This window comes from Aegilops tauschii, chromosome 5 (genome assembly GCF_002575655.3).
Source record: "Aegilops tauschii subsp. strangulata cultivar AL8/78 chromosome 5, Aet v6.0, whole genome shotgun sequence".
In the NCBI taxonomy this organism is placed as follows: domain Eukaryota; kingdom Viridiplantae; phylum Streptophyta; class Magnoliopsida; order Poales; family Poaceae; genus Aegilops; species Aegilops tauschii.
This window is the reverse complement of record NC_053039.3, coordinates 183496766-183510341: the sequence shown is the minus strand read 5'-3', so window position 1 is coordinate 183510341 and position 13576 is coordinate 183496766.

Below are 13576 nucleotides of genomic sequence, written 5' to 3'. Positions count from 1 at the left end.
AGGAGATTGTTAAGTGTGAGTGTGTGTTTTACCCATCCAGGCGGAAGTTATGTGCACAAAAGAGGAGAATGATTCGATGTGGCGTTAGGATTGAGGGTAATTAACTACGTATGGAGACATAGAGACCTTGAACGTGCATGTGTGAGAGGTATACATGTATACGTGGGATGTGTGTGTGCGCGCGCGTGCATGATCGAGATAAAAGAAAGAAGACATAAGTCATAAGATCAACGACATGGGAGAGACGGATCGGTATGACAATATGCATGCATGTGAGAATGCAGGGAAGAAGGCCCGACAATTGAGCATGTGTTTTTGTCTTTAAGAGTTAGTGGCGTGGGCTGGAGCATGCATCTATGGCGAGCAGAGGGAGTGAGGCGCAACGATTGTGCAAAAGAGACCAACCTATAAATGCATATGTATGGAGAGACATATATAGTGTGGGTGATAGGAAGCAAGACTCCGTGCGAGAAAGAAATGTTGACGGAGAAACTACAGATAGATACAGAGATGGAGATGCTAGCTAGAGGGACATCCGCTAGTTTGGGTGTTGGAGATGACCGTCGGGTGGTTCAAAGGGTGAAGTTATATATGTGTGTGAGAGGGCACTTGACTGCATGTAGAGAGAAACATATGTAGTGTGCGTGATAGGAATCAAGAGTGAGGGCGAGAAAGAAGGTTGATGGAGAAACAGATAAATAGAAAGATAAAGATGCTAGCTAGTGTGCGTTAGAGATAGGAGTCGAGTGGATCAGAAGGCTGGGTTATGTGTGTGGGTGTGAGAGAGATAGAAAGAGGGTGCATGTGAGTCACATACAAACAGGTATCAGAGAGAAATGAGATCCAGAGAGACGGAGTTTTGTGTCTGCGAGAGAGAAAGATATTTCACAACGAGAGTGATAGCTAGAGAGACATACGAGGGAACGCAAGATATCTCTAGGGAGAGAGGGTGTGTGTGAGCGACATACAAGAGAACAATGGAGAAATATGAGACCCTGGGAGACAGAGTTTGTGTTTGTGTGTGAGAAAGAGATATTGAAGAGGAAGAGTCGTAGGTTCTCATATCTAAGGAGCGAAAGACATCTCTGTATGAGGGGTGTGCGAGTGGCACACATGGGAATAGTAGAGAGAAATGAGACCCCGGGAGACAAAGTTTTGTGTTTGTGTGAGAGAAAGGGATTCCACATGGAGAATCATAGTTAGAGACACATAGCAGGGAGCGAGATATACTTAGAGAGAGATAGAGTGATGAAGGTCGAGGGAGAGAGTACCGTCAGTGTGTTACGAAGATAAAAGATCATTGTCGACATACAGGTAGCACGAGAGATACCTGAGAGACGATGAACGCGTATAGGTCCAGAGAGATAGTCCTATATAAGCATGAGTGGTAGCTATATGAGACGAATATCTGGATTAAAGGGGATTCAAATATTTAAACTGGAGATCACAACATCGATAATATCATAACGCAAATTGGTGTATCAAACATGCATATTCATTTGAATTTGGGCACACGTGTAATGTTATATAGTTTATCAATATTGGTGATCCATAGATTCTTCAGTTACAAACAATGCATGGTTTATATGCAATTAATGTCTAAACGGGATTACACTATATGTTGCGTGTGTGAAACACATTATACATGTTTGAGAAGTAAAAAAAACCCGCATGAAACACACATTAATTGGAGACAGTTAGCGAGGAATGCATACATTGGATTTCAACATAAAGTGGTTTCAAATATTTGAAAATCCAAATTGATGGATACAACCTTATGAATCTGATATCATGCCATTTGTAAACCATATTTATGTATAAATGGTGTTGTGCTTTTGAAAGTATATATAAAAAAATGATGTATATAGAATGTAATTGAAAATGGATCCTGCCCGAAAAAAATAGAATACAAACGGGATTCGAATTGAGTTGGCACGGTAAACGTGCACTCTGCAAAATTTGAACGAAGCGGGGAAAGTCGCAGTAACTGCCCGAAACCAAAATCTGCGAGATGGAAATCACTACTGCCTATCCCTGCCACGCAAAGCCTATCTGCTGGATTTCTATAGGTTTCGATAGGGGTAGGTTTGTAATTTCACCCAAACATGATGTAACCGCCTCTCACCCAGATTCATACACGGTGGGCGCCAAAACACAGTGTGTCCTCGGCCGAAATCGACTCCCTCCCCGATTCATATTCATACACTGTGGGCGCAAAAAACAAACTCTCGTCGGCAAATATTCGGTGTATGCGAGATTACCGTCCTATTCCCAACCGACTAATGTTGTTGTGATGTAGTAGAAATTTGAAATGGGGGCTAAGTTTGTAAATTTCCTCGCATTTGAGACAAGCGCGCCCTGAATACATGGTTCCCCCCTTCCTCTCTACCTCCCTTTTCCCCATTCGTACTCTGTGGGCGCCAAAACACCCTCTCCACCCCACCCTCCTCCGTCCGCCGCCATCCGCCACCCCATCCACCGCCGTCCTCCTCCACCATGCCGGAGCTGATACCCCGACGCCGTCGTCCATTACAAGAGATCGACCTCTCTCATCCACGGCTTCGGACCAGGATCCTTGCATCCCGTCCTCTCGCTTCATCCCCGCCGTCGTCCACCTAGTCGGCGCCGCTCCTACGACCGTCTCGTCCACCGTGCCCCGCCGCCACCGTCTACCCTCCTAGATCTGCTTCCACGCCGCCGACAGCCATCGCTACCGCAGCACTGTCAAATTCTCAGCAGATGCGTACACGGCGCCGCACCAGAGGCGGTACTCTTTCGTATCTGCTCAACTTATTTATCGTAGCAAGAAAATAGATCGCCACTGCTTTACTCTGATTTCTTGTCTTGGTTGCGAAGTTGCCTTTGTCCGGTTTGCACCTTCAGATCCGCCATGGCACGCTCAACACTATACTCCCAATGCTTATGGTTTTCCCATTTATATTCCACACTAGTTAAATCATAGTAGACTAAATTTCAAAATTGGGTCAGTCGATTTTTCAGAGCTCGCCGGAGTTCGCCGGTGCGATCGAAGGGGCTCGGGTGGTTGTGGGGCCTCGCCGAACGAAGAAAACTTGACGCGGGTGGGGGTTGGGGCGGGGTGGGGGTGGGGGTGGCGAAGGAACACGGGCGGTGGGGGCCGGTGGTCCATCCGGCGGCCCGTGCGGTGTTCTGTATGGGAAGAATCAGAGACGAGGAAGAAGAAGGGTTAGGAGACGTAGGATCTTCATCCAACCGCCTGAAATGGTCGAGAGACAGTTGGGAGTTGCATTCTTAATGCGCTCTGGTTCATTATGTGTGGGCACTGCGCAACCAACATTTTATTATCCAAAATCTGCTTGCTCTTCTTTACCATGTTCCTCTTCCATTCTTCTTTAATATGTACTCTCTCTGTTCCTAAATACAAGTCTTTGTATAGATTCCACCATGGACTACATATGGAGCAAAATGAGTGAATCTACACTCTAAAATGTATCTGGATACATTTGTATGTGATCCATAGTGGAAATCTCTACCAAGACTTATATTTTGGAACGGAGGGAGTATGATAGTAGTACAGTATGTTCCTTGTACTGAAGATGAGCAGGGACATTTGCAGTGTAGAGGTCTATACGGTTGGTTGTGATGGACACTTTGAGCCTCTTTGATTCGTAGGATCTTGTAAACATAGGAATAGGATTTGTAGTGGCCTGCCCACTTGAATCCTATAAGAATAGCAAGGAAATGCGGGGAGCTATGTCGCCTTTGAGAGTTACACTGATATTAACAGTACCGCACCTTCACTTTGATGGCAAGTCTATAAACGAATTTCTGGTGAAGTCTCCTGTGCTAAATTTAGAAGACATTGAATGGAAAAACCTTGTTATGCACTGGTCTCGTTCCCAGGATGAGGTACTGTCTATGAAATCACATGACAATTTGAACTTCTACTTTTCCGCATGTGCCTTACGGATCTTTTTTGCAGGAAATCTGCTCGAAGAAGAATTCCGGTTTGACAAGAACGACAGGATATCGCAAATATGCTGCCCGCTGCTTTGCTCTTGTTAGTACCTGTTGTCCTGTATCACTGTACTTGAATACATACCTGGTTCATTATGTGACAGCAGTATGCATGATAGCTTGCTTATCAATTGTTCGCTCCAAATTATCTGATCTGTATGAATGGTTACATTAGTGTAGAATATATCCAATGCCAATGTTTTTTTAGCTCTACATTGTTCTTGTAAGTACATGCTGTCCTTTATCAGTGTACTTATAATGACAGGTAGTTGTTCATGTACCATCACTCTGCAGCTTATTTTCCTTTGCCCTCCATTTTCTACACATCAGATCTATATTTACTCTTACCATAAGGTTGGTACTGAAGAAGTTTAGTTGTGCATTGCTCTTGGCTGTACCTTTTGCCTGTATCGCCGCACTTACATTTATAGCTACTTGGTTGTGTAGCATCACTCTTCATCTTATCTTAAATATTCTCCATTTTTTCGTATATTATCACATCTATATTTACTCTTAACAAAATGTAGAATAAAGGCAATGCTTTTGAAGAAGATTCTGTGGTAAACTTCTTGAATTGCACCCCCCATCAGCATGGACAAGGCCTTTATAGAGCCTGTCTTCACCAATAATGTAAGTTTGTCCATCTCAAGCCTTCAAACTTTGTTGTATATATTTGGTTAGGCATGACTGCAACAGCTGTTTATTTTTGGTGTTTGCATCAAATTGCTTGTTTAAAGTTTATTATGTAGTTCATAAACAAAAGTTTGTCCTTTCTTAATTTAAGTTTTCAGTTGTACAACCAAGTTCCTTCTTCATACCATGTAAATTAAACTATACAAAGCAAGTGATCTTCTTTTGCACTGCATGCATGCTTCTGTTCTTCATCCGTAATCCAGTGGTGTGGTGAACCTACCCACTACAGCACAATGTCATATTCTGCAATGTCTTAACTATGAACAATGTCATATCATTCTACTATTATTTAAACCGTCTCTTTATTTGCCAATCTGAAATGGTATAAATTGACAACACACTAACCATTGATACTTATGAGTTCTTGATCTGTAATCCAGTGGTGTCGTGAAGCTGCCAACTCCTTCACAATGTCATTTCCTGCCATGCCTTGACCTGAACAATACCATATTGTGTTAATGCAATTTTAAACTGTGTCACTTTATTCGTCAGTAAGAAATGTGATGAATTGTCAGCACTGATACTTTTATGTGCAAAACCTATCATATGTCTGCTTGTTTATCTTTCAGAGTGAGGAAGATATAAGTGTTGAACAAGCGCAGTCTCATCATCTTGCTCAGCTGCTTGCGCTGCAGCTCCCCAGCAGGGCTAACCTTTCTTGAACTCTATTGAAGTGCTGTCGGTTTTGTATATTATTTTGACGGCGTGTTTATTTGCACTGGTGGCGATCTTTGATGCCCAGTGTATGTAATCTGTTGTCTGCTTGTGCTTTATTATCATAGTGGCGAACTTTGATGCCCAGTGGATGTAATATGCCATAATTTCTTTATTGTATAGTCTAGGTTTTTTCTTATTCACGATGCTGCAGTTATTTTACTGTATATATATCCTGTCTTCGCAGTAAACCGGCCAAACCGTAAAATTATGGTACATAATCGGGCCGTCATGCAATCACGATGTAGGTTGGGCCTGAAACGTGCCGAACAGCTCACGGGCCGGCAGCAGCCCGAAATGAACCCCGGCCCATGATTGTGCGAATCAAATCACGGGCTTTTAACAGGCCAAAATTGTCTCGGTCCTTGTTTGGCCCAATCAGATATCGGCTGCGAGCAGGCCGGATGCAAACCGGGCCGTAGTTAGGCCCAACTATATGACGGGCTTTTAACAGGCCGAAATTAATATAGGGCCGAAATGTTAAACGGGCCCTTAACAGGCCAAAACTAATATCAAGTTGAATTACTAAGTGGGCCTTTAGCAAGTGGGCCCAAAAGCATAGTGTCCAGTTGACGGGCCGAATCTGATATGGGCCATAATTGAGCCCAAAGCCTCTTAAAGGGTCGGACCTGATCTGGGCCGTAATTTGGCCCAGAACATGGTAGGCTTTTAACGGGCCGGATCTCATATGGGCCACTATTAGGCCCGGAGCGTGGCAGGCCATTAATGGACCGGATCAAATATGGGCCGACATTTGGCCCAAAACATGGCAGCCAGTTAATGGGCCAGCCTACTAGGGTCCTCAAAATCTTGTGGGCCTACAGCTGGGCCGGCCCATTAATGTCGACGAAATCTCGTGGGCCTTTAGCTGGGCCGGCCCATTATGATCCGCAAGAATCTTGTGGGCCTTTACCTGGGCCGGCCCATTATGGCACACAAAAATCTTGTGGGCCTTTACCTGGGCCGGCCCATTATGGCCCGCAAAATCTTGTGGGCCTTTAGCTGGGCCAGCCCATTATGGTCCGCAAAATCTCGTGGGCCTTTAGCTGGGCCGGACCATTATGGTCCGCAAAATCTTGTGGGCCTTTAGTTGGGCCGGCCCATTTAAACTTGATGGGCCGGTCCACGTGTCAACATATCATAGGCGCGTCTCGACCATTGGATGAGTGACACCTGTGCCAACGCGGACCTGACACGTGTCTCCTCCAGCCAATGATGATTTTACACGTGGAAAATCCCCATTGGTCGGGGCTGTTAACGGGTTATCAGATCCAAAACCCGACCCGATAGCTTAACGACGTTCCGTTACGGTGGATGCCACGTGTCGGTCACCCTTGACGAAAGCACTTATGTGACGCGCGATTTATCGTCATGGAAGTGAACACTTCCGTGATGATAATTTTAATGTCATGGAACACTTCTACGACAGTACAGGTATGACTATCTTGAGTCTGTCATAAATTTGTCATGGATGTACATGCATGACAAAAAACGCGACCTACTGTGACAAACACGTATCATCACGGAAGTGTCTTTTTTTGTAGTGTTACAACCTAGGGCGATACGACACTAGCTCCAATTCATAAATACAATGTAGGCATGCATTCCGTAAATAGTCATATGTGCTTATGAAAAGAACTTGTATGGCATCTTTTGTCCTACCCTCCCATGGAAACGGAGTCCATAAGGAAACTAAGGGATATTAAGGCCTCCTTTTGATAGAGTACCGGAACAAAGCATTAGCACATAGTGAATACATGAACTCCTCAAATTACGGTCATCACCGGAAAGTATCCCGCATATTGTTACTATAGGGTTTACGGATCATAACACGTAATAGGTGACTATGACTTGCAAGATCGGATCTAGAACATAGATATAATGGTGATAACATAAACGGTTTAGATCTGAATTCATGGTACCCGGGCCCAAAGTGTCAAGCATTAAGCATAGCAAAGTCATAACAACATCAATCTCAGAACATAGTGGATACTAGGGATCAAGCCCTAACAAAACTAACTCGATTACATGATGAATCTCATCCAACTCCTTACCGACTAGTGAGCCTACGAAGGAATTACTCACTCCCTGTGGAGAGCATCATGGAATTGGTGATGGAGGAGGGTTGGTGATGACGAAGACCAAAGATTCCCCTCTCTGGAGCCCCAAACGGACTCCAGATCTGGCCTCCCGATGAAGAACGCGAGGTGACGGCGGCTCCGTATCACGAAACGAGATAATTCTTCCTTCCTGATTTTTCTACGAAAATAGGATTTTATAGCGTCGGAGCTAGGGTCTGCGGGGCCATCAGGTGGGCATAACCCACCTGGGCGCGCCTGAAGGGGGGCGCCTTGGTTGGTTGTGCTTACCCAGGGGCCCCCCTCTGGTGGTTCTTGGCTCCTGTATTTTCTTTATTTATATAAAAAATCTTTGCAAAGTTTCATTCCAATCCGAGAACTTTTATTTCTGCACAAAAACAACGCCATGGTAGTTCTACTAAAAATAGCATCAGTCCGGGTTAGTTTCATTCAAATCATGCAAATTAGAGTCCAAAACAAGAGGAAAAGTGTTACGAAAAGTAGATACGATGGAGACGTATCACCTTTCCCAATGACAGTAGGGGCAGCAAGGCACGTATTGTATTGTTGCCATCGAGGTTAAAAAGATGGGGTTTTCATCATATTGCTTGAGTTAATTCCTCTACATCATATCATCTTGCTTAATGCGTTACTCTGCTCTTTATGAACCTAATACTCTAGATGCATGCTGGATAGTGGTCGATGTGTGGAGTAATAGTAGTAGATGCAGAATCGTTTCAGTCTACTTGACACGGATGTGATGCCTATATTCATGATCATTGCCTTAGATATCGTCATAACTTTGCGCTTTTCTATCAATTGCTCGGCAGTAATTTGTTCACCCACCGTATTATTTGCTTTCTGGAGAGAAGCCTCTAGTGAAATCTATGGCTCCCAGGTCTATTTTCCATCATATAAGTTTCCGATATACTATTTTGCAATCTTTACTTTTCGATCTATAAACCAAAAATACCAAAAAAATTTACTTTATCGTTTGTTTACTTTCATCTATCTCTATCAGATCTCGCTTTTGCAAGTAACCGTGAAGGGATTGACAACCCCTTTATCGCGTTGAGTGCAAGTTGTTTGAATGTTTGTGCAGGTATTCGGTGATTTGTGTGTTGTGTCCTACTGGACTGATACCTTGGTTCTCAAACTGAGGGAAATACTTATCTCTACTTTGCTGCATCACCCTTTCCTCTTCAAGGGAAAAAAATGCAAACTCAAGAAGTAGCAGGAATAATTTCTGGCGCCGTTGTCGGGGAGATATACGCCAAGTCAAGACATAGCAAGTACCCATCATAAACTCTCATCTCTTGCATTACATTATTCGCCATTCGCCTCTAGTTTTCCTCTTCCCCACTTCTAAAACGATTTTCGAAAAGATTTTCCTTTTCTTCTCCCCTCTTCCGTTCGTCTTCTTGGTTTGCTTTTTGTGTGCTCGTGTGTTGGATTGCTTGCTTTGTCACGATGGCTCAAGAGAATACCAAATTGTGTGACTTCTCCAACCCCAATAATAATGATTTTATTAGTACTCCAATTGCTCCTGCCACTGGTGCAGAATCTTGTGAAATTAATTCCGCTTTGCTGAATCTTGTTATGAAAGATCAATTCTCTGGCCTTCCTAGTGAAGATGCCGCATCCCATCTAAACAATTTCGTTGATTTGTGTGATATGCAAAAAAAAATGATGTGGATAATGATATTGTTAAATTGAAGCTATTTCCGTTCTCACTTCAAGATCGTGCTAAAACTTGGTTTTCATCTTTGCCTAAAAATAGTATTGATTCATGAAATAAGTGTAAAGATGCTTTTATTTCCAAGTATTTTCCTCCCGCTAAGATCATCTCCCATAGGAACGATATTATGAATTTTAAACAACTTGATCATGAACATGTTTCATAATCTTGGGAGAGGATGAAATTGATGATACAAAATTGGCCTACTCATGGTTTGAATTTGTGGATGATTACACAAAAAATTTATGCCGGATTGAATTTTGCTGCTAGAAATCTTTTAGATTCGGTCGCGGTAGGTACTTTTATGGAAATTACTTTAGGAGAAGCTACTAAACTCCTAGATAATGTTATGGTTAATTATTCTCAATGGCATACCGAAAGATCTTCCACTAGTAAAAAAGTGCTTGCGATTGAAGGGATTAATGTTTTGAGTGGAAAGATGGATGATCTTATGTAAATTATTTGATAGCAAGAGCGATTCTATTGATCCTAATTATATGCCTTTGTCTACCTTGATTGAAAATAATAATGAATCTATGGATGTGAATTTTGTTGGTAGGAACAATTTTGGTAATAACGCGTATAGAGGTAATTTTAATCCTAGGCCGTTTCCTAGTGATTCCTCTAATAATTATGGTAATTCCAACAACAATTCTTATGGAAATTATAATAAGATGCCCTCTTATTTTGAGAATAGTGTTAAAGAATTTATGAGTTCGCAAAAGAATTTCAATGCTTTGATTGAAGAAAAATTGCTTAAGATTGATGATTTGGCTAGGAATGTGGATAGAATTTCTCTTGACGTTGATTCTTTGAAACTTAGATCTATTCATTAATGAGTCTCTCAAAGCTATGAGAATTTCCATTGATGAGTGCAAAGAAAGAACCGCTAAGATGCGTGCTAAACGAGATTGGTTTGTAAAAACGTGTTCTTCTAGTTTCCACGGAAATAATGATGAAGATCTTAAAGTGATTGATGTGACTCCTATTGAATCTTTTTTACAATATAAATCTTGATAAAGATGGGACTAGAGATGAGTCAACTTTAGTTAAAAGGCGTCCCAATGATTCGGAGTTTTAGATCTTGATGCAAAAATTGATAAAAGTGGGATTGAAGAGGTCAAAACTTTAAGTAGCAATGAACCCACTCTTTTGGATTTCAAGGAATTTAATTATGATAATTGTTCTTTAATAGATTGTATTTCCTTGTTGCAATCCATGTTGAATTCTCCTCATGCTTATAATCAAAACAAAGCTTTTACTAAACATATCGTTGATGTTATGATGCAATCTTTTGAAGAAAAGCTTGAATTGGAAGTTTCTATCCCTACAAAACTTTATGATGAGTGGGAACCTACTATTAAAATTGAGATTAAAGATTATGAGTGCCATGCTTTGTGTGATTTGGGTGCTAGTGTTTCCACGATTCCAAAAACTTTATGTGATGTGCTAGGTTTCCGTGAATTTGATGATTGTTCTTTAAATTTGCATCTTGCGGATTCCACTATTAAGAAACCTATGGGAAGGATTAATGATGTTCTTATTGTTGCAAATAGGAATTGTGTGCCCATAGATTTCATTGTTTTTTATATATATTGCAATCCTACATTTCCTATAATTCTTGGTAGACCTTTCCTTAGAACGATTGGTGCAATTATTGATATGAAAGAAGGAAACATTAGGTTTCAATTTCCATTAAGGAAGGGCATGGAACACTTTCCAAGAAAGAAAATAAAATTGCCATATGAATCTATTGTGAGAGCTACTTATGGATTGCATACCAAAGATGACAATACCTAGATCTATTCGTCTTTTTATGCCTAGCTAAGGGCGTTCAACAATAGCGCTTGTTGGGAGGCAACCCAATTTTATTTTTGTTTTTGATTTTTAGGTTCTGTTTTGCAACAAATAATTCATCTAGCCTCTGGTTAGATGTGGTTTTGTGTTTTAATTAGTGTTTGTGCCAAGTAAGACCTTTAGGATGGCTTACGGTGATAGTTGATTCGATCTTGCTAAAAAATAGAAACTTTTGTGCCCAGGAAAATGTGCTATTTTATATTATTTTTGGGACTAACGTATTAACCTAGAGCCCAGAGCCAGTTCCTGTTTTTCCTTGTTTTTGAGTTTTGCGGAAAAGGAATACCAAACGGAGTCCAAACGGAATGAAACCTTCGCGATGATTTTTCTTGGACCAGAAGACAACCAGGAGACTTGGAGATGAAGTCGGAGGAGCCATGAGGCGGCCACAAGGACGGAGGGCGCGCCCCCCACCCTTATGGGCCTTCCGTGCACCTCCTGACCTAATTCTTTCGCCTATATATTCCCAAATATCCCCAAACCACCAGAGGCATCCATGAAAACACTTTTCCACCGCCGCAACCTTCTGTACCCGTGAGATCCCATCTAGGGACCTTTTCCGGCACCCTGCCGGAGGGGGATTCAATCACGGAGGGCTTATACATCAACTCTATTGCCCTTCCGATGAAGTGTGAGTAGTTTACCACAAACCTACGGGTCCATAGCTATTAGCTAGATGGCTTCTTCTGTCTCTTTGATGTTTTTGAAGATCTATCCGATGTAATACTTTTTTGCGGTGTGTTTGCCGAGATTAGATGAATTGTAGATTTATGATCAGCTTATCTATGAATATTATTTGAACCTTCTCTGAATTCTTTTAGGCATGATTTGCTATCTTTGTAGTTCTCTTCGAACTATCGGTTTGGTTTGCCCAACTATATTGGTTTTTGTTGCAATGGGAGAAGTGCTTAGCTTTGGGTTCAATCTTGCGGTGTCCTTTCCCAGTTACAGTAGGGGCAACAAGGCACGTATTGCATTGTTGCCATCGAGGATAAAAAGATGGGGTTTTCATCGTATTACTTGAGTTTATTCCTCTACATCATGTCATCTTGCTTAATGCGTTACTCCGTTCTTTATGAACTTAATACTCTAGATGCATGCTGGATAGCGGTCGATGTGTGGGGTAATAGTAGTAGATGCAGAATCGTTTCGGTCTACTTGACATGGACGTGATGCCTATATTCATGATCATTGCCTTAGATATCGTCTTAACTTTGCGCTTTTCTATCAATTGCTCGGCAGTAATTTGTTCACCCACTGTATTATTTGCTTTCATGAGAGAAGCCTCTAGTGAAACCTATGGCCCCCGGGTCTATTTTCCATCATATAAGTTTCCGATATACTATTTTGCAATCTTTTACTTTCCGATCTATAAACCAAAAATACCAAAAATATTTACTTTGTCGTTTGTTTACTTTCATCTATCTCTATCAGATCTCACTTTTGCAAGTAACCGTGAATGGATTGACAACCCCTTTATCGCGTGGGTGCAAGTTGTTTGATTGTTTGTGCAGGTATTCGGTGATTTGTGCGTTGTCTCCTGCTAGATTAATACCTTGGTTCTCAAACTAAGGGAAATACTTATCTCTACTTTGCTGCATCACCCTTTCCTCTTGAAGGGAAAAACCAACGCAAGCTCAAGAAGTAGCAGTATGAACCATGGAAAAGTTAGAATACAGTAGATATTACACCAATATAAATAAAGAATGAGTTCACAACAGTACCAAAAGTGCTGATTTATTTTCTTATACTAACAGAGCTTATGAGATTTTTCTGTTGAGCTTTGTGTTGTGAAGTTTTCAAGTTTTGGGTGAGGATTTGATGGACTATGGAATAAGAAGTGGCAAGAGCCTAAGCTTGGGGATGCCCAAGGAACCCCAAGGTAATATTGAAGGACAACCAAGAGCCTAAGCTTGGGGATGGCCCGGAAGGCATCCCCTCTTTCATCTTCGTCTACCGGTAACTTTACTTGAGTCTATATTTTTATTCACCACATGATATGTGTTTTGCTTGGAGAGTCTTGTATGATTTGAGTCGCTTTTTAGTTTGCCACTATCATCCTTGTTGTACACACCTTTTGAGAGGGACACACGTAAATCGTGATTTATTAGAATACTCTATGTGCTTCACTTATATCTTTTGAGCTAGGCAATTTTGCTCTAGTGCTTCACTTATATCTTTTTATAGCACAGCGGTGGTTTTATTTTATAGAAATTGTTGAACTCTCATGCTTCACTTATATTATTTTGAGAGTCTTTAAACATGTAACATCCCAAATTTTCAATTTGGAATGTTATACATAGGTCATCATATGCATATCATATTTTATTTGCATTTTGGATTTTGATCCAAGAAATTCTAAGCAACTCAAGGACCCACGGAGAGAGTTGGGGATTTCATTCATTTTCATATTTGAATTTTTCTCAAGTATTGAAAAGAGGATCATTTTGGTTTTAATTATTTTTCTCTCCAAAAATATTTCCAATATAAAAGTAAATGA